Here is a 21,463-nt window from a genome sequence, read left to right on the forward strand (position 1 = left end):
ACTGATAATCTGAACATGAGCAGCAATGAGAAGCAAACAGGTTGCCGTGGTGCCTCGGCTGTGGACTGGGTGATTGAGTGCCACATGGGCTCACAAAAGCACAGTCGCAGTTTGGAAGAGCCTTTAAGAGCCTGGACAGCACTGAGAGGCTAACAGCAAAAGCATCCCTAGTCCTGTGCCTTTTTCTCATATCTATACTTCCAAAAAAACAATCCCACACAATGACTGCAAATCCAGCGCAAGAAAAGCCTTGGAGGGGTCTAGCCTCTGTGAGTCTACTTTTTGGAGACTTGGAGCAGTCTATGACGTTGACCAAAGGTCCACACTACACTGCACTGATTTCTCAGCTGACTAGAGAACACCATCTTTACCCTTCTCTGCGGCCTCAGGCTCTGCACCCTGCTCCTCCAGAGACCTACACACCCAGGTTACCCCAGAGCCACTCCTGAGGTCAAACTCCATGTCTCTTCCAGCTCTGAGGGGACACACAACCATATTCTGTATATTGCAGATGGAGGAACCAAGAGCAAAGAGCACTCTTTCACTCGCGTGGCCATCTCCTTATGTTAGATGAATGCTTCCTCACTCTGTGATCCAGAGTCTCTAAGATCCAAAGTGAGAGCAAGAAAAAGAACCTGGGAAAGGTTAAAGGTGTCCATGGGAACAACACACAGATAAATAAAGTGGAAGAGACTGAAAACCACTGAACCAGCTCCAGTATTTTGGATACCAGTCACAGGATAGGATAAAGTATCTTTTATTTCAGCTTGACAAGCTCCAAAGAAAGTAACACCAGATCAAAGGCCTATAATATAGAGTACAGAGAAAAACTGGAGTAAAAGGAATTAGTATTAGTTTTCCCAACAAAACTTCAGTTAATTAATTATATCTACAAGAGCTATTTCATCTCTCCAGTTATCTACAATTGCACTTTTATCAAATCCATAGCCACTACAACATGAAAACCAAGGACATTTTTCAAGAACCCAAGTTATCATTTGGGACATTGCTTATAAATCACAAAAAATAAAATCCAAGTGAATGACTGCTAAATTTTCATTCTAAAGAAAAAAAAAAAAAACAGACTTAATCTCAAAATTGAATTACAACTCTGCCAGAAATTATTTTAAAATAATTTTTTAAAATAAATAATTTTTTTAAAGCTGGACAGGAACAGGCAACAATTTCAGAATCAGATCATTAACCCAAAATATGCATTCAAATTACTATTGTGAAAATAGTACACATTCTGTCTTGCTTAGGTGATAGCTTTCAATTCTGAAGTTAACTTAGAGTGTGGTCTATCATTACATAAATTATAACAGGCAACTAGCATTTTCCAATATGTATGTATAGCTAACGTGGATAATTATAAACTATGTCACTTGCACAGGATAGCTGAATGTTTGTGTTTAAAATTATATTGCATAAAACAGCACATACTGCATGGCAGGCACTGTTTCAATAATTACTGGTTTCTCTATAATTTCTGCAATGTTATTCCATATTAATCTTTTATTATTGGAGAAATCTCCATGCATACAATGTATGTTTGTTGGCAAAGCTGCATTATTAAGAAAGGATGACTGGAAGGATTTAAAAATAGAAGTCAATACAGAAATTTAGATGCTATTAAGAAAAATGCAAAGAATTTTCACTGTACAAGAAAAACAGTAAAAGAAAATCATTACAAGATTATTTCAGATAATAAATGACTCTTGTAATGAATTTACAATCTTGAGCTCTTATAATAATTGACAGTGAAAGTGTAATTTAGTAATAACATCATAATCCTATCACTTGCTTAGAATGGGTTATGGATAAATAATTTTTGTTTGGTTGGAGTTTTTTCAGATCGATTATGGCATATTGGCCCCAGAGAGCTTTAAATGCCACCAACTTCACAAGGAGAGGAACAAGACACCTTTCAGAGCAACATCTTTACATGTAAAGTGAGGATCTGAGTTGGCACCCATCATTAAAGAACAAAACAGTAATATTAATAGAACTCCAAATTGCCTAGGACACTTCCTGCTTCCTTTTGCAGCATGCTGGTGTCAGCAAACACCACTGAGCCCTCCATAGCCCTTCCAAAAAAAGAAAAATAAAAACCACCAAACACATGCATACACGAATTGCGATAAGGTCTGATTATGCCCTGGCCACCGTGCTCCACTCTGGGAATGATTGACACACACCAACTCATTGACTGTCATTGATCATGACACTGTGTGGCACAGTCCTTAGCCACACTCCCCTGTGGCAGTTGGGTCAGCTTCTGCATATGATGGGCAGACCCCTTAAAACACTGTGATGATTGTCACCACACAAAGTTACTGCTCAAAAGGCACCTAGCTCACAAATAAACTGTGGCTAATTCAGAGATGCTTAGAGCTCAGATGTCATCCCTCCACACTCAAATCTGGCATTCATAAATGTCTGCAAAGTCTGCACCAGCCATGTCTCCCCACACCACTGTGCTGTGGGGCCATTCCTCTTCTGTGTTCCTGCCTCACTTCTCAGTTCCCTGCAAACACTCCATAGAGACACACTCAGAGGGACCAGCCCTGAGCTCCAGTGTCCACTGGCTAAAGCTGTGTTCTCAGAATGGAACACTTTGATCGGTTTCTGTGATGTACTGTGGCAAAGGAAAAATCAGACTGTCAAGCAAAATAATTGCTTCAAGATGGTTTTTAACTGAAAAGCCCATTTTCACTAATGGTCAGGAAGAATCAGGTATTTTGCTCCCTGCAGAGTTACAGAATCACAGAATGGTTTAGGTTGGAGGGGACCTTGAATGATATCTTGTTCCAACATCTGCCATGGGCAAGGAAATCTTCCACTAGACTAGGTTGGTCAGAGCTCCATCCAATCTGGCCTTGTGAAAAAACAAACAAAATAAAACTAGAAACAAGTTGAAAATCCTAGGTAATCTCTCCAATTTTCTGGTCACAGATCCAAGAGTGTGTCTTCTTTCTCACCATAGTGCACCTTCTCTTCCTGCCCAAATACTTGAATGCAACTCCTACAGCACTCCCAACCCAATATCTACAAAGAACATTCTTGGACCAAACAGATCCCTCCTCCTCTCAGAGCAGCCAGTTTGGAATCCTCAGATGCACAAAAAGGCAACATCCCCTGCTACAGATATATGTTCAGAAAGGCATAGAGCACAAGATGCACTCTACTGAGGACTACTACATTCATCTTCTACTAATCTTCTACAAGGAGATACATTTGATAATAGGAACGTGTGACTGGCTTAGTATAACAAACATTAAGTGCATCAACCTCCAGTTCTTTTTGCACTTAATAAAAGTGGCTACCCAATACATGTTGTAGCAATCTTACAATTCTGTACCTGTCATTTAAAAACATTAAATAACATTAGAATGCCAGAGTGCACGGCATACACAAAGCATAGGCAGTTTTCAGAATAAGTGACCCAACCAGGGATGTTGTCCAAATATTTCAGTTTAGTGACCTCATCTGATGATGGAATTACAACAGCTATATTACAGTTCCATGAAAGAAGTCATTCTAGCTATGAAAACTATTTCTTAATATCAAAAAAACAAATTTCTTAATATCAAAATTCAATTTATCACACATTCTAAACTGTATTATACACTAGGGTTCCTCCTTCTTCTGTACATAAGATATGCTTTATTTCAAAACATTTTCAGAATTAAAAATATAATAGCTATATAAAAGCCATAACAATATATTGGCTTCTTTGATTAAAGAACCTAAATTGTAATAACATTTAACAGCATAAAGTTCCAATTCACTCAGCAATCTATTGGAAATACACATGATAATGTTAAAACTACTGGGTTTTGACATTTGAAAAAAAAAATTAAACAAACAAATTGTTACATTTGATTGTTTAATCACCTGAAAGTGGCAAAGGCTTCAAGCAGTTTTGGTGTTCAAAGAGGATGCAAACAAGCCTTTTAAAAGTCACCACCATCTGGGCCTCAGGGACAACAGGAAGGAGTTGCCTCTCTCCCCAGGGACATACACAGTGTAAGCTCATCATTACCATTATTATGCAGATCACACCATGGATGTTCAATGACATTTTACAGACAGATAAGACTAAAAAGTCCTGCCCTTAGGAACCAAAGCCTTGGAGGACAGGGCAAAGCCTGTATACCACACTTTTCAAACTGGAACTATCCACGTCACTGAGAAGTGATTTATGGGTCAGAGCCCTGCAAAAAGTCAGTAAGACATTGAATTTTGTAACCATTTCCTCAGAAAAGACTACAAATTAATTACTTGAAGATTAAAGGTAATCTTCAAAATGTCTGTGATTACTAGGAAGTCAGCTCTGACTAGTGCTGCAGGATATGATGAAAGACACAAGTCATGGTTCTCAAAAGCCCATTTAGAGACTTATTGAACATCTCACATCTTGCAAAGCAACAGCAGTGCAACTAAGAACATAAACACAACAGAAACTACAATTACAAAGTCAAAGTCTGGTGCTACTACTTGACAGAAGAAATCCCCCAGTCCATTACCAACATAAACCCTCCTGGCTGTCAGTAATGCTCTGTAGTTCTTCAGTCTCAGTCCTCCATGACCTAAATATTCACTGATTAATACTTCTGTGTATTTAACTCTTTGAGGGTCTTTCATATTTTTCCATCCAGGCTCGTCAGAAGAAACACAAGAGCACTGGGCAGCTCCTTTGGAAGGGAAACTCAACACCTGGTAAGACCAGCACACTAGCACCACTAGCATTCCATGTTTTGTATCTATTGTCATTCTGCTTCTCATAGCAGTATTTTCCATTTTAACAAACCAGATCAAACACCCAATTGCAGAAAGAAATGGTAAATCCTGGGCTAAAGGACAGAATTTTACACAGGTGCAAGATACATGTGGTGGGACTAATGGTGTGGTTTAATACTACCCTTAGCGTCCTCCTACTGAAAGAGTCTTCCTGCCCTGCTCCCTCAATCACAGGCATTATTCTTCCTTGGAACGTTTTGACCCAGCTCAGAACTGACTGAACTGATCCCATGCATAGGGCAGTGGTGTGAAAGCTGCACTCAGGATGGAAGCCAATAAGACCACAGGCAGCAGAAATAGGAATTGGGCTTGGAGGCATCTTCTACAGTGGTACTGCAAGCAGGGCTGCTGTTGTAACAGGTCCTACACTCTGCAGAACCCTGGGAATCACATGGTTTACTGCAACTTAATTGGCCAGCAAACAGAAACACTTCATCTCAGTTATTATTATGCAATGGCATGGAAAAAAAAATATATCACAATCCCTTGTTCTGCAACAAAATACTTTTTCACTGGGAATCAAAAGTATTGAAAGAAGTATTCGAAAACTGATACCATTTATTCCTCTTAAAAGCAAAGTCACCTTTACAAGGAAAATAACTCTAGTTTGATCTTTCCACCTTCTCAGACCATAGCATTTTTACCACTCATTCACTAAATATAACCCAAGTTAAAGCAGTTTGTCTTTTATAACCAAAGAGGTCAAGACCTTGAGCTTTTTCAGTGAGGTGTGTTTTCCAGACATCTACAATTTTCGTGGCAAGGGTTTTTCATTGTCATATCACATTTATAGGGGAAATTAAACTTCAACTGATCCCATGCTTAAGTGAAAAGGCTGGTTTTGGTTTCCTGTTGGAACTTGCATATGCAGAAACTTCTTTTTTTTGGGAGGGGGGGGGGGGGAGTGGGGGAGCAAGGCAAGAACAATAGCTCTAAAAAAAACAAGATTCAGTTTTAACACTGAATTGTGAATTTATACACTATGATGAAGTCTTCCCTTTTTTTGAAGGGGTGGTAAGTGTGACTCAGTAAGAATTTTTAAACTTTGGATGTAGTTCTTCATGGCAGTCCATACATCCACACTCTCTCATGTACTAGGAAGGGACAAGAAGCAGGATTAAAGTGCAAGCTAGTGCCAGTCTCTGACACACAGCAAAACCAGGTTGTTCCTAATAAAATACTGCAAATTAATTTAATCCTATTTTGTAGGACTGAAACCAAGACTTTTCTTTCCCCACTTAGAAATGAAAAAAATTAGTAAGAAAAAATAAATACAGATGCCTTGATTTCAGATGACTGTTATTGAGCTCTTAGAGCACTACTGCTGAGAGCAGGTGGAGTAAAAAGCATCATTTTCATCACCAGAATCCTAAAGTACATCCTAAAGAATGCTGTAATGGCATCACCAGTGTCACTCTGCCCTATCCCCACTGGATTTTCATATGTTAGAGCTATTTCTTTTGGTGTTGATTTCCTTACAGCATCAAGTTTGACTCTAACCCTAGAAGTAAGAAGAGGTTTATTGCGTCGTTTGTGGTTGGGGATTTTTGGCAGGGAAAGGAAGGGTGGGTTTATGTGTTTTGTTTATTAGCTACTCCTAAATTTGGGACTTTCAAGTTTTTGCCTCTAATATTATGTATCCTAACTGTAAGAATCTTGAAAGCAAGGTATGTAACCACAGAAGTCTATATAACAAACTCCACCAGTCTCTTGCTCTTACTTGTTTTTTCTCATAACAGATTTATCTCATTATTTGAGCCTCTAGCTCAAAAGAAATCTTTTCTCAGAAATGTGAGATGAATTTCTGAAGGACTAAATTTTCCTCACATTTTCTATATTCAAAATTATAACATCACGTAACTTCAAGAAAAAGGGAAAACAGGCTACATCACACAGACATACAGCACTTCAAAGGAGATAATCCTACCCAGATGTAGAAAATTTCTTTTAAGCATTACTTGAAAATTTTGCTCCAGCTTAAGACAGAACTCAACATTTTTCCAAAGTAGAAAAGTCATTTTATTATTCATTTGGCATCAAATAAAACATTAGATTAATGGGTGTCAAGAGGAAAATGCGTGGTTCTTCACATTCTCATGTTGAGATGTAGTATAATAGAGTAATAATACAAGGTGAAAGTCACTGTCATGTTGTACTTACTTTTCAATTGCCCCAATACTGAAACATACTCACAGCTCTGCCACAAGGGCAAGTAAATCCATACACTCTCAGAAAATGTCACAGACCTACTTTCTCTCCAAGTTTAGATAGGCACAAGTGACAACTGCAATGATTTTTACTTTCATTTACCCAAATTACCATGGTTTTTTCCATCAAGTATGATGATAACTGAGAAGCATGTAATTACCCTCCTCTGCTGACACTGAAACGCCACCTCCACAGAACATCTAGTACATTATTCCACCAAATTCACTATCAGTTACATAGGTTGCTGCTACAAGTATGAAACAAACACCTCTCCAACCCTAGTAACCCTGCCAGAAGGGAGCAGAAGACAGCACCAGGGAGATATCTATAGGTAAGATGTCTCCTCCCCAAAGTAAATACTCTTCTAGAAGATTCCTAAGCTGGATCACCCTAAAATATTAACCACAAAACAGGCACATCTAGTTCCACACATGTGCCCATAGCTGTGGCAGTGGAGAGAAATCAAAGTCCACAACTCCCCATCAAAGCCTTTTACTGTGCTGCCACTACTGCCTTCCCTGCACACCCTCTCTAACGTGGGGAGTCTTTCATTCCCTTCTGAATGGTGCCAGGGCCTCAGGAGAGCTCAGAATGCCCTGTATGGTCCAACTTCTCACAGTCTGTGTTCACTACTCCAAAATCTGTAAGTGGTGATGGAGAAAGAAACTGAACACAAACCTTACTCCCCTCAGGCAGCATTACTTCACTATGTCCCAACAAGTGCAGAGGAACAGCCAGCACCATATCTCGCAAAACCCTCTTCCTCCCTGAGAGGTACACTCAGCACCCCTTAGCAAAGGAGGGTAGAAGAACTGTTTGTTTCTTGACCATGATCAGTCTTTTTTATTGTCATCCCCGAACTTGCCCCTAACTCCAGGCACTTCTGTACAAAGATTCTCTTACACATTAGCTTGCACATAACTTTCAGGAATCTCCAGGCTCTGGGTCCTACATGGGAACACCACACAGGAATCCTCAGGACCATGGAAAAGCTCAGAAGTTTTCAGATCTGCAACAACAAAATTGCAGTAAAGGCAGACCCTTAACTCCTGTTGAAGGTGCTCATGTCCTTGTTTAGATCCTACCTCAATTATACCACAAACTGAATAATACATTGGACTGAGCTTAATCCAAAAAAGCTCTGCATACATAATTTACTTTAAGAGCTGGATATCATTAAAAGTCCTGTACCAACAGGAGCTGTAAGATACTCCCTCAAACAGCTTAGGGAATGCCCAAATAACAAATATTAAACAAAAAAAACCAAAACAGCAAAAGCATGGAGAGAAGTCTGATCCAGGTCCCCATGTTGTCATGGTGACTTCCCAGTCATTTATGTACTTCAGACATATTTAGAAAAAAGCTATATTTTCACCCCTCCCTGCCAAATAATGTAAGAAAGGGAAAAAAACCCTGCTAGCTTGTCCCAAGCCAACCAAATGGCAACCAAATCCTTTGATCAGGCAGCACCCCTGAAATATTTTAACCAATACTTTTCCTGCACTGTGAATCAGATACTCAGAAAACATGGAAACAGACATCAGCAGAAAATTCTAATTAATAATCCATCCGATACCTTTATCATACAAGACTCTGAACACACTTGAACCAGACAGGTTTCTGCTTTCAGATTATTAAAAAAATAATTACTTACAATATCATTTAATTCATCCCAAATTTGCAGACACTGTTTGCAAGCAATTGGTTTTCTTTTACCAAGTACTATGTGTTCCACATGCCGCTGTTATCATACAGAGCAATTAAACAGTCTTAGACGGTTCAAAAAGCATAAAATCCTCTCAACATTTACATGCAAATACTGCATAAATATGGATTTTAAAAAGCAAAAAATCAATACAGCTCATTATGGAGCTGTACAGAAAGAGCTTTTTTGTAAAAAAAATTTTTTACTACCAGTACTAAATTGCTCACACTCAGCAAGCACTGCCCAACACTGCCAAACCCCCCCCACTTCTACACCAGGAAAAGGCTAATGCATAACACAGTCGAGGAGGAGGCATCTAGTAAGACACCATTTTCTACATCATACCTGAAAAAGCATTACAGACTGCACAAGAAAGCGCTATTTGAACAGATCACAGCATGCACACTTACCGGCAGCTCGCCAGCCCAGCCATCTGCCCTTGCCCGCCACCTACCAGCATTCAGGAAATCATTGCATTTGCTTCACAGACAGACCATTCTGATGACCCTCACCCTCCCCATTAATCAATTAATGAAGCAGGACTGTTTTTTCCTTACTAAGCAATGTACGGACACTAAGCCACTTGAAGGTTGCCTGTTCCTGCTGCAGGGCCTCCCAAATAAAAATTGCCCAGCCAAATTCAGGCTTTTTCTTTTTTTTATATTCATTCAAAGCTGTAGGAATACACTCAGCCCTTGACAATGCCAGCTTGCATGATGAAAGAGCAAAAGTAGTTTTGAGGCTGCAGAATGCCTTCTGTGGGTTACCATGGAAATAAATGTGGCAAGGGGAGGGGGCTTCGCTGATGGCAATTGCTGCTACTCAGTGGAGATGTTGTAAGGCCAGACTGCGTGGGAGTGTAGTCCAGGAGAAGAAAATGTATTTTACTATTACTACTATAATTTCATCTGCTCTCCCTTTCATTTGCACCAAATTTCACGTAGTTGAAAAGCATGAAACTTCCCTGAGATGCTGAGGGGATGCTGGTTGAAACAAGTGCGGTGTAAGATCCCTCCAATGAGGAGCTGAAGAAACTTTATTTACATATCGGAATTTACACAGATAGGAATTAATGCTCAATCGCAATTAAAACTTGATTGACAAAGATGAACGTGTTGCAGAGCTGAGGATGTAGCAAGGAGGACTAGTTTCACAAAGGCTTGATAAGAAGCATCACCTTATCATGAAAACACAAGGCAGCCTTTCCTTTACAAAAAATTCTCGCATATAGTATGAAACAGATCACCTCAAGGATCTTGTCCCTTGTGAAACTGAGAAAAGTTCATCAACAAAAGCAGGGTGGACACTGTGGCACACTGCTCCACAGTGCTCCTCCATGAGATCCTGACTCACACCATCCCACCCTTCCCCTCCTTGCATCTTGTCAGGGTCCCCACGGAAAGTCAACCAAAATAATCCATAGGAGGTGGAAGCCTGACACCAAAATCCCAGTGAGAACAGCCAATATAATTTCATCAAACTGATTATATTTTATACAAATTTAGTTAGTATTTTTTAGAATATTATTAGTAGCATTTTTTAGATATTAAGAAAAATTCTTTAATTGAAACAGAATGGCTAAACATTAGAACAGGCAAACCAGAGCAGTGGTGGAGTCATTGTCCCTGGAAGTGTTCAAAAAACGAGCAAACATGATGTTTGGTGACATGATTTAGGGGCCATCATAGGATTCAGTCAAATGTTGGACTTGATGATCTTGGAGGTCTTTTCCAACCTCAGAAAGAGGTAAGAGCTGCTCACTACAGTGACATTAACACATTGCTCCAACCAAAGTGCAAAATTCACTGTCCAATATTTGCCACAAAACAAAGCAACTTCCACAGTCATCAGTTTACCACTGATTATTACCAATGTAACTTAATTTTGCACATCAAAAAATTCTCCAAGCACTGTCTCTGAACACACAGAAAAGGTTTTTTAACAGTAGTTAATTAATAGAGAGCTCCACCTTGGCACACTAGCCAGACCTCCTCCGCCTCTCTGCAGAGGATACCAAGAAGCCTGCACCAACACAAAGCCCACTTTGATTCGCAAGAACAGCAGCTAAAGGCAATCCACTTCAAAATCCACCATTGATTTACTTACTAATTCCAATGGGCTTGTTTAGAAACTTAAGCCAAAAAGAGAGGAGGTAAGCAAGTTGTGGACCATATAAAAGGACGGAGTAAAGCCGGGGTGGAGACAGTGTGAGAGCAATTACAAGCCAGCTGGGCACAAGGCTGGAAAAAACCTGTCAGGCTTTGGAGTTTCTTCTGAAAACCCCAGTGCTGGCTGCTCCACAGCTGCTCTAGCCAGCCCCCACGCAGCTGCCTGCTCCCTGCAGCTCCTTCATCTCTCCAGTCCCATGTCAGAGAAAAGGAGACAGCACTGAGGCCCCAAGAGAAGTGGCTGATATCTTCTACCAAAGCGGGACCAGGGGAGAACTGGTTTGAGAAGTAACCTAGGCTAGGTCCCTTTGTGACTCCTCTCTCACTTGCAGCAATTTCTGCCCCAATCTGAATTGAGAGAAAGAAAAAAAAATATGAAAACATGGTTTTTGCAACATGTCACAGCGGTAAGATGAACTAGTACATTACATTTACACATATAAAATCCCTAGAACACACACTGCCGGGACCTGAGGAAGGCAGGAGCAAACAGTCCAACCCATCATTTCCACCTGTGTTCCTCCTCAGCCAAATACGAGTTCAACATTTCTTTACAAGACCACAAATCAAAAACCGTAATACAAATAAAACACAAATCTGATTTTATGGTATCACAATAAAAATCAGTTTTGCTGATCACACCTGACCCAGGTGTGATCCATGCTTTCCCAAGTTCCTCCAGGTAGCCTCGCCATCATGTCTTTATAACTGCCAACAGCAAAATTTCACTCACAGCAAAATCTCACTTCATACGCAAAGTCAAGGAAGAGCAGAATTAAATCTGCCAATGCAAGCACAGCAAAGCACTATAAAACGTTAGCTACTACACACAAGCAATGGAGAAAGGCTGAAAGAGCTTAAAAGTCCAAACAGCCGGACAAAAGCACAGAGCAGCTCTGCAGGGCTCACCTGGCATGGGCTTAATGTTTCTAGCCACATTGCCTCACACCATGCCAGCTTTCCACTGCGCCCCTCTCCCAGCTCCAGCAGGCACCAAGCGGTGCAGGATGGGGCTAGTTCAGAGCAACTCATGTCCACTGTCCAGCTGTCATCCTGATGCTTCTGCCCGCTTGTCTCCTCTCTAGGAACCAGTCTATCTGGCTAATAAATTTTAGGGAAAAACAGAAAGGAAAAGGAAAAAAAAATATGTTTAGCTCCCTAGCCCTTCTGCTGACCACTCTGAAATGAGCCTGAGGAGGAAGAAGGGACTGAAAGCACAATGCATAAACCTCACTTACTCAGGAAACCAGATTAAAAGCCACACTATCAACTACCAGGGGAAGATCAACAAGACCAGGGAGCAGCTCAGATAGATTATTCTTTTCTTTAAAAGGCACCTGCTAGGGAGAGACAAAGGTATACAGTGAGGCTGAGCAGAAGGCCAAGAAATTGCAGGGAGAGCATATATTGATTATTAAAAGTCAAGAATATATTGATTTTTATGTGTATCATACATACCCAGGTATGTCTTGGAAAGGGCAGCCAGGAGATTTCTCTGAAGCCACCCTGAACAAACAAAAAAGCATCACTGTTTTAGACTTTCTAACAGCTAAATAGCAACAGAATGACCAGCCAACATTTCTGTGATTATGTGGCTAAAACCTTTGTGCTCCAGGAACATACACATCATAAAAATCATACCTCGTCTCCTAATAACAAGGCAAGGTATCAGATGTGCAAAGCTGAGGGGAAACACAGACTTTAGTCTTTTATTGCAAAAACATAAACAGAACAAAACTGACAAATGACTGGCTATTCAATATTACATGATCCTCCTGTAATCTTATTGAAGCTTTTTATCAGAACACTGCATGTGCAAAGAAATGAAGAGTTGATCTCATGGTTGGTGGTAGCTTTTAGATGACTGACAACCTCTTATTGGAAGAACAGACATAAAATTACAAAAAAAAACCCCAAAACCAAAAAGGAGACATTGTTAAGGATAAACTATCATTTCAAATAATGTACCCAGAAAAGCAGGGAACAAGTTGATATCTATTATTTGTTTACCTTATTTTTTGTGTTCTGACAACTACATTCATCTGCCAATGAAACAAAGGAAAAGTCAGCTTGCCTAACTGCTACATCTGAGGCAGACACTTGGACACTTGCATTGCTGTATATTCCTACTTTCGCTGGTTGCATGCACAAAAGTTAAACAAAAAACCAAACTAAGAATATGGAATAAATCACTCAAGCCACAGTGGAGCAAGCAAAAGAGCCTTTTTTTTTTTTTTTTGAGTGGAATAATATCTTTTAAATAGCCAACAAAAATACATACAATTATTAATCTGTCTAAGAGCTGCACAAGTGCATCGTGTTATCTGGTTCCCAAATAACACCACTAAAGGTGAAATGGTACATCAGCCCATGGAAATGTAAATTTACAGAGGTCCCAGTTACATCCGTGGACACGCTGTGGTCTGCAATATGTATTTTTATAATTTTCTCCTGTGCAGAGCTAACTGGTTAGAAAGGCAGAACACTCAGGATACTTTTGTGAGCTGTACAGGTTTGCCATATATTTCAACCTAGTCCAAGTCACCTGAAAGGAAACAGAAGTGATTTTTTAAAGGATGACTTTTCACAATTCTCCTTGAATTTTCAACATTTGAACACCATCTCTGCTAACACCCAGCATTTCCTTCTCATATGGCAGCAGAAAAAATCCTCATATGCACTAATAAGGCATATAGATGCTACCCTACAGACCCTGGCTGCTATAAATATCAATTTTAAAAAGCTATATGATACAGTGCTCATTAATTATTATTTCCTCCTGCATGTGCAATCACTACAGGGGCACTGCAACTTTAAAGCTTGATCATTCTGATCCACTAGGAGTTACCTTAAAGGCATTAAGACAGCAAGAGGATTTTATCACTGTTCTGTTGCAAGAGCAGCTTTTGAAAACCAAGTAACTTTTGAGAAAATAGAAGTAGCTCTGCTGTCAATCACTTCTGCTGCCAAAATATATTCCTTTAAGAACTCAATATCTTTGCTCTTTTAGTCTTAAACAAACTAAACAGAAATTTTTGCCTAGGTCATAGAAATTTCTGAAACTTATTTTAGAAACTCCCTGCATTAAGATCTGCAGTAAAAATAAAGAGAGAGGTTTAAATCACTTACGTGGTCTAAATGGTGCCAAAAAAAGGTTAAACACCCAAATAATTTCACCTACTTAAACTGGGTAATTTTTCTACTAGAACAACTGAAACAAATACTCCTCAATAAAGCTAGAAAATGGGTCTTCAGACAGCTCTTATCCAGCCATTTCATACCACATCTTCAATAAGTGCATTAAATTTCACTGTTCTAATAATAGGTTATAATTACTATTATCATCACTGACAACAGACAGGCAGTGCTGACCATTTCTTTAAGCACAAACACTTCTGAGTTTCATCCTGGAGCTGTGTGTCCCCAGAGTGTTTTGCTCTGGAATCAAACCAGGAGAAAATCCAGAACTGAACCAGCGTGAAGTGGGAAACAGGGGGAGCTGGAAGTTCAACTCAATGAAATCTGTCAAGCAAGAATGAGAGGTGTGAAGTGCCTTTTTCCACTTTCATTTTATTTTCATAGTCAGAAAATGCTTTGAAAGTAAATAGAACTTATTTGTATGAGGTCACTGATGGGAGCTGTATATTTCTTCCAAAACATTTGGAAAAGAGGAACCAGACTTGAAAGCATAAACTATAAACTATGGCATGCACATTTATTCACAGTTGACTTTGCAAGTTCCAGTTTGGTTTTTATCAGGACAAAATCTCATGGTCTCATTTCCTTCAGTTAACAGTGAACTTCATTATTAAAACACGAGGTTTAAAATAGACCATGACTTCACCCAAAAAACAAAGGTAGTCTTTGTGCAAGGGGAACAACAGTTGTATGCTCTGAATGGTGCAAAACACAGCTTTAGTAAGAGCATGAGCGAGGCCAATTATTCTTAATTTTTTATATGCAATTCTTAACTTTTAATACATGTATATATGCATTCATACACTATACATATATATATGTACACATATACACCTTGACAACCACTCCTTTTAATAACTTCAAACTTAAGGAGACATAGTTTGCTAATGATACAGTAATTGTTCATGATTAATTTTATGTATCATCTCTTTAAGAAAAATATTAATATAAATCTATCCACAAATAACATCACTGAACAATTTTCTTCCCAAAATCCCTATCACTGCTCCCATAGCAGACAGTGCACAAGAGCAGCACACTGTGCTCAGGTCTGTGACATACTGAAGTCATCAGTGAGGAGAATGCAATTAGCTGAATACATGTGTATGTATAATGAAGCAACTTGCTGTCTGCATTTCCAGGGATTTCACAGCTTTTTGGAAGCTCGGGGATGTGGAACACCAGGGCCTGCTCTTGGTGAGAGCCCTTTGACAGCAGTTTGTTGGACCATTGGCTGTTTCTAATTTTATTATTCCTACAAAGGCACGCAACAATCCCAAAAGAAAGGAGCCCATCAAGATAGGCACTGTGCAAATACTTACTAAAAACAGGCTTTGTTCACAGTTCAATCAAATAATGCTTTAAAATGAATGAAAAAAAAAAAGTTAAGTGTTGCCAAGGTTTCACAGCAGGAACAGAAGTGTAGCATGGACTCCTGGCCAGTGTCCTACCCTAGCTCCTGGGACAGAGCTAGCTCCCTTCAGCACTGGTTAGCGAGCTGGTAGTATTGTTTCAAATAAAAAGAAGTAAATAAGAACCTTTGTTCTCCCACCCCACAAAGTAAATAACTGAAGTATATGTATTCTTGGTGCACACAACTCCTCCACATGGGGGAGGCAGGGGAATTCTTGTGGGAATCCCCTACTAAAACACTGGCAGAATATCACTGGCACTACAGAAAGCAAATCTGTACATTAGTCACAGCCCAATGCAAACAGCATGTACAATTCTGCAGGAAAAAAAAAAAAAGGGAAGAAGTACAGAGAGACTGACACCATGCAGAGAAGAGAGAAGTTAGTATCATTTCATGCAAGAACCAGTAAAAAGAAGAGAGTAGTATCCCATATTGATTCAGTTGCACTGAGCAGTAAGAGTATTTGAAAGAAATCAGGTTTAAATCAGTTCTTCCAAGCAAAACCTCAAGTTTTTCAAAGAATCTAAATCCTCTTCATGGCACACTAAAACAGGGTCATCCCACTGCTGCCATACAAGGTTTGATAGATCAAAGATTTTGTCTTCCACAAGTAGAAGACCCTTGGATTGATTGTCACAAGCCCATTAAAATTGTTTTTAAAGATACTTGTTAGCACATGGAAAGTGTCAGGTGGGCTCATATAAGGATTTATACCAAAGTAACACTATCCAGAGCAGAAACTGTATTTCTTTAACAATCGATAATGTAAATATGGGATGTCCAAAACAAGGGCCAATTCCCATCCAAATTCCATAATACAGCAGCCTTAGACAAAAAGAAGTGTAAGGATTCATTGAGTTAACATCTATTCTTCATGACTAAGGGTGACAGAACCCTGCAATCATAGAATCATTAAGGCTGGAAAAGACCTAGAGATCATGAAGTCCAACTGCCAACCCAGCACCATCACGTTCACCATTAAACCATGTCCTCAAGTGCCACAGCAACATTTTTTTAACACTTCCAGGGATGGTGACTCCACCACTGCCCTGGGCAGCCTGTCCAATGCTTCACTTTCAGTGAAGGAACTTTTCCCTAACAGTCAATCTAAATCTTCTCTGGTGGGGAAGAGGTCATTTCCTGTTGTCCTGTCTCTTGTTCCCTGGGAGCAGATCATGATTTACCTCTGGCTGCCCCCTTCCTGTCAGGGAGTTGTAGAGAGAGACGAAGTCTCCCCCAACCCTACTTTATTCCCCCCATCTCCCTCAGCCACTCCTAGTGCTCCAGACCCTTCCCTAGCTCTGTTCTCTTTCCTCAACACACTCCAGACTCTCAAGGTGGGGCCCAAAACTGAACCCAGGATTTGAAGCACAGCCTCATCACAGCTCAGCACAGAGGAAAAACAAGACTTCCCCTCTGGGCTTCTTTTGGGTTCAGTGCAGCATCTTCTGCTGGAGCAGGCAGAATGCTACACTGCTTTCCTCTACTCAAACATACAACTGGGCCACCAGCGGTCCTTCTTTCTCTTACTTAGTTTCCAAATTAATTCAGAAACACCAAAAATGGTGTTAAAACAAAACACTGCAGAAATCTGCACAGCAACAAAGAGCCTGTGATTATATCAGCAATTTTTACATGGACTATTGCTCTACTTCTGGTTTATGAAAAAAGCTTTAACACTCAAAGCTTTATTCTGCAGCTTTTGTAATTAGTTGTATATATGCATGCTTTCATGAAAAACAAAGCAAAAGTCTTTTTGTTCAATTTTGCCTCTCAATTTATCCTTTGCTGTAAAGTAAATGGCTACAATTGACTCAATTGGTCATTTCTCTACCAGGCCTAAGAGATACAAATGCCCTTGTTTCATTGCCAGGAAACAGCAGCAGCACACTTGCTTGACATGGCAAATCCATGCATCTCACTCCACACCAAAGAAAAAGTTTAAGCTTTATAGATACAAATTTTTAAAAAAATTTTTTAAAAGGAAGAAAAAAATTCTACTAGTTTCAGTATTGCATTGATCCAAAATCAGTGCCTGTACAAAGATCTGCAAAATTCAAATCAACTCAAGCCTGTAGTATTTAGAGCCCTCATCTTGGATTTTGAAATGTGTTCAATCATAATTAATCAGGCTTAATAATAATCTTAATATACAAAAGGTGCTTTTCAAAACACCCCAAAAATCCCAAAGCACTTCATGAAGTAACATTTCCATTCATATGAAACAATATATCAGTTACAGACATTTAAACACCTCTCAGCTGAGATTTTTATAAGCTTTTGGTGAAGGGACCTAGACAAAGAACTACAAATCAAAAGACTCAATTTTGAATTTTGCCAGCTGCTATTTTGGGCGCTGAGCATGGCAATTTGGAGAGCACTGCTCTGTGACCAGAGCCTGGTCTGAGATGCTCTGGACCCAGAACTAGCTCAGTACCTGCAGAAGAAGCATTTACTTTAGTCCTTTGATTTTTCACATAGCCATGAAACTGCACCCTGGCTTGAGGAACAAGGTCACAATGCATTTGTCTTGCACTAAGTTGCCTATTTTATGGCACGCAGGTCTTCTGGTTTGAATGTTGTTCTTTTAAGCACAGCCTCTCACACAGGTTTAAAATGTTTGGCACAAGACAGTCCAAAAAGCTCTTTGTTGTAGCTTGCTGCCAAGAGGTTTGGACTTAGGATGGTTATCATTTGTTCCCTCCAGTGAGGGAACAAATGACATCCTTTAGACAAACATTTGGCAATGCACTCTTGGCTTAAAAAAACCCACATTTTCTCAAGGAAACATCCTTCCAAGTAAAATGAATATGAAAAATTAGTATCTCTGTATGAAAAAGGTGGAGAACTACTGTATTGGTTATGAAACTTGGACCTGTTGGACTACGGGAAGAAAAGCAGGGCACAAATGAAGATAGAAAAAGGCAGAACACCACTTCCAATAAATTCCCAAGTTTCCCACTGTGAGAAAATGTGTGCAAATGCAGTCAAACAAATCACCCATGCCCTCAGTTAATGTCAGCAGCACTAAAACAGAGCTGCACTGAACCACCCTGTGACTGGTGTCCCACTCCACTCTTCCCCGACCTGTAAAACATGATTTTCTACACAAGTAATTTCACGTTCATATTAAGGCAAATATTTTGTTGCCCTTGGAACATTAGAGTCTCCTGCCTGCCTTTAAGAGCTCTTCAGATCCTCTTTAATCCAAAAGAAAATAAATTTTATGCATCTTTTGCCCCCTTCAGTAATACACCTTGAGAATATTCTGGATTTTTTTTTTTTTTTCTAAGTGAAACAAGTTGATTTTAAGACAATTTTCTGGACACTTGTAGTAAACCTTGCACAGCAGACAGAGCCCCAGGACTGTTGGGACTGGTCCTGCAAACACATCACAGCGTAGCTCCTCTGGAGTCCCACAGGCACCCAGGAACTGCATCTGAGGCAGCAATAATCTGCTATTACTTATTAAGTTGGGCTTCAACAGATGTTTAAACAGAACTGAGGTTTATCATCAATAAATCTGTCATGCTCACTTAGCTTTGCCTCTAATTAGGGATGCATAAACCTCCCCCTGTTCAATTTCAAATCTCTTCTGAACACAGTTTAAAAGCTCCGTTTGTCTCACTTACTGCTTTATGGTTTTGGTCAAATTCTTTTATGGAGTTTTGAGACAAAACTGAAAGGAACAAAAGAGTTGATCATGAATATTATAAGAAAAGTTGTGAAAAAAGAGTGAAAGTGAAAAATAAAAGATTTGGGGAACAGATGGTAAGGGAGGAGGGAGGGCAGCAAAGAACACAACAAACGCATACCATGGCCTGTAAACTATGGCCTGTAAAATCCCAGCCTGGAGGATTTGTAATTGCTGTCAATATTGTGGTAAAACCTGCAAAGGCACCTGGGCTCCACCACACAAATGGATATTAAAACTACTCACATTCTGATGAGTTTAACAGGGTAAGAAAACACCCTTCTTAGGGTCTTTACTCCCACCAGTAACCTCTCATTAAACAAGAGTATAGAATCATGGAAGGGCCCTCAAGGTTCATCTCATCCCATACCCTGCCACAGGCAGCGACACCTTCCACTAGCCCAGGTTGCTCCATGCACTGTCCAGCCTGGCCTTGAACACTCCCAGGGATGGGGAGCATTGTCTGTACATACCTCTCAAATTTTACAAGTACCAAAAGAAAGCATTTTGGAAATAAGATGTTCTGAAATTTTTTCTAAATCAACATAGGAATACAGAATTTTTCATGCAGGACCACTCATGTTTTCATCCTTAAGCATCAAGTGTCATCTGGTGGACTGACTCAGAACTGCACCAAAGAACCTCACACAAAAAATTTTGCTAGGGAGGAAAAAATAAATGAACTAAACAGGGACAATATTTACCTATGGCCTCAGAAATGTAAAGAATAGAAGTCCAAACCTCTGCCAGGTGCAGGTATTATGAAGATCAGCCATAAGATTCTTATAACACATCCAGGGATTTGGTGGACTTACCTCTCTGAAATTTGGGAAACACAAATTTTTTATGACTTACTGTCTAAAAAGCTGTATGCCTCCAACAAAGACATGAAAAAATCTCAGTCAAATATTTATTTAGTTTTTTAATCTAATCTGAGATCCATAAGTAACTACCTGAATCTAGAACTGGAGCTTTAAAGGAAATCTGTCACCTTGGGTAAAATGTCAGGCTGTTTTCCCTCATCAAGAAAAAAAAAAATTCAAAGGAATCAAAAATCAGATGCCTTAATCAAGGCAAACAGAGATGCTGCAAACCTTTAAATAAAAGCAAATTTTTAACTAGAAATCAAACTTCATATTTCTTTTTGTGCCTTTGAAATGTATATCCTGTGCTTCTCTCTCAACCAACGTTAATTAGCTCTGATATAATGATTTTTAAAACCAGACATCCCCTTTTTTTCCACTAAAGAGAAGTAAGAGACTGAGCCAAGAAGAAAAAGATAGATTACTAGAAACTCCTACTAATGAAGCTCCTGGAGACAAATAATAATAATTTTTTTTAAAACCAAACCTAAATAAACAAACAAAAAGGAGCCATTACCAGGATCACCACAAAATTATTTTCTATCAGTTTTAGTGCTTCAGTTTTAAAAGTAATCCCCCCTCCAAATGAACATATTACTTTAAAGACATTGATTGTAAAACACATTTAGCAATCTTGATAAGCAAACAATGGGGTACACACCTCCAAGAAACACTCCAGTTTATAGGAAGAAGACAATTGTTGATCAGCTTAGGAGGCAGAAAAAACAGCAACATCTTCCTGACCTTTCAAACAATTTCATTGCTTATTGTGGAAGGTCATGGCTACTGATGGCACTAAAGCAAGTTTTAATTGTTTGAAATCACAGCAAAAGCCAATTGTCAGAGAAGGCAGCCCAGCCTTCACAGCATGGCTTTATTTGTCAAGGTCCTAGAATGATCTGGGCTCAATGGCATTTTAAAGATTGTTTCATTTCAACAAGATGTTCCTGCCATGGGCAGGGACATATTCCACTATCCCAGAGTGCTCCAAGCCCTGTTCAACCTGGCCTTGGACAGTTCCAGGGATCCAGGGGCAGCCACAGCTGCTCTGGACAACCAGTGCCAGGGCCTCACCACCCTCACAGCCAAGAATTTCTTCCTAAAATCTAATCTAACTCTGCCCTCTGCAGTGGGAAGCCATTTGCTGTCACTGTCACTCCAGGCCCTTTTCCAAAGTCCCACTCTAAATCTCTTAGAGACTCTTTAGGCACTGCAAGGGGCTCTAAGGTCTCCCGAGAGCCTTCTCTTCTCCAGGTTGAATGCCCCCAGCTCTCTCAGTATAGCTCCAGCCCTAGCTGGTACAATCACGGGACTGTACGCTTTTAATTCCTCTTGTTCATTTCCCATGCTGTATTAATGTGCATAGGGGAATTTAAGCTGGGTCCTAGTGAAGCCAATCTACTGGCTGGA

The 21,463-nt window shown here is 39.7% G+C and overlaps 1 protein-coding gene across 4 annotated transcripts in view; it reads right to left on the reverse strand.

Annotated features, from left to right (window-relative positions):
* The window catches only part of FGD3 (FYVE, RhoGEF and PH domain containing 3), a 92,404-nt gene that overhangs the window by 53,999 nt on the left and 16,942 nt on the right, over positions 1–21,463 (reverse strand). Inside the window, exon 1 of one of the 4 annotated variants that reach the window (XM_071440121.1) lies at positions 9,274–9,452. The exons of the other annotated variants lie outside the window; for them this stretch is intronic. The gene's annotated coding sequence lies outside the window, so the exon portion shown is untranslated. Of the gene's footprint in view, positions 1–9,273; positions 9,453–21,463 lie in introns of those variants that run through there. 4 annotated transcript variants of the gene reach the window in all.

This window comes from Agelaius tricolor, unplaced genomic scaffold (genome assembly GCF_023055355.1).
Source record: "Agelaius tricolor isolate 1412-34295 unplaced genomic scaffold, bAgeTri1.0.p SCAF_14, whole genome shotgun sequence".
NCBI classification, from domain to species: domain Eukaryota; kingdom Metazoa; phylum Chordata; class Aves; order Passeriformes; family Icteridae; genus Agelaius; species Agelaius tricolor.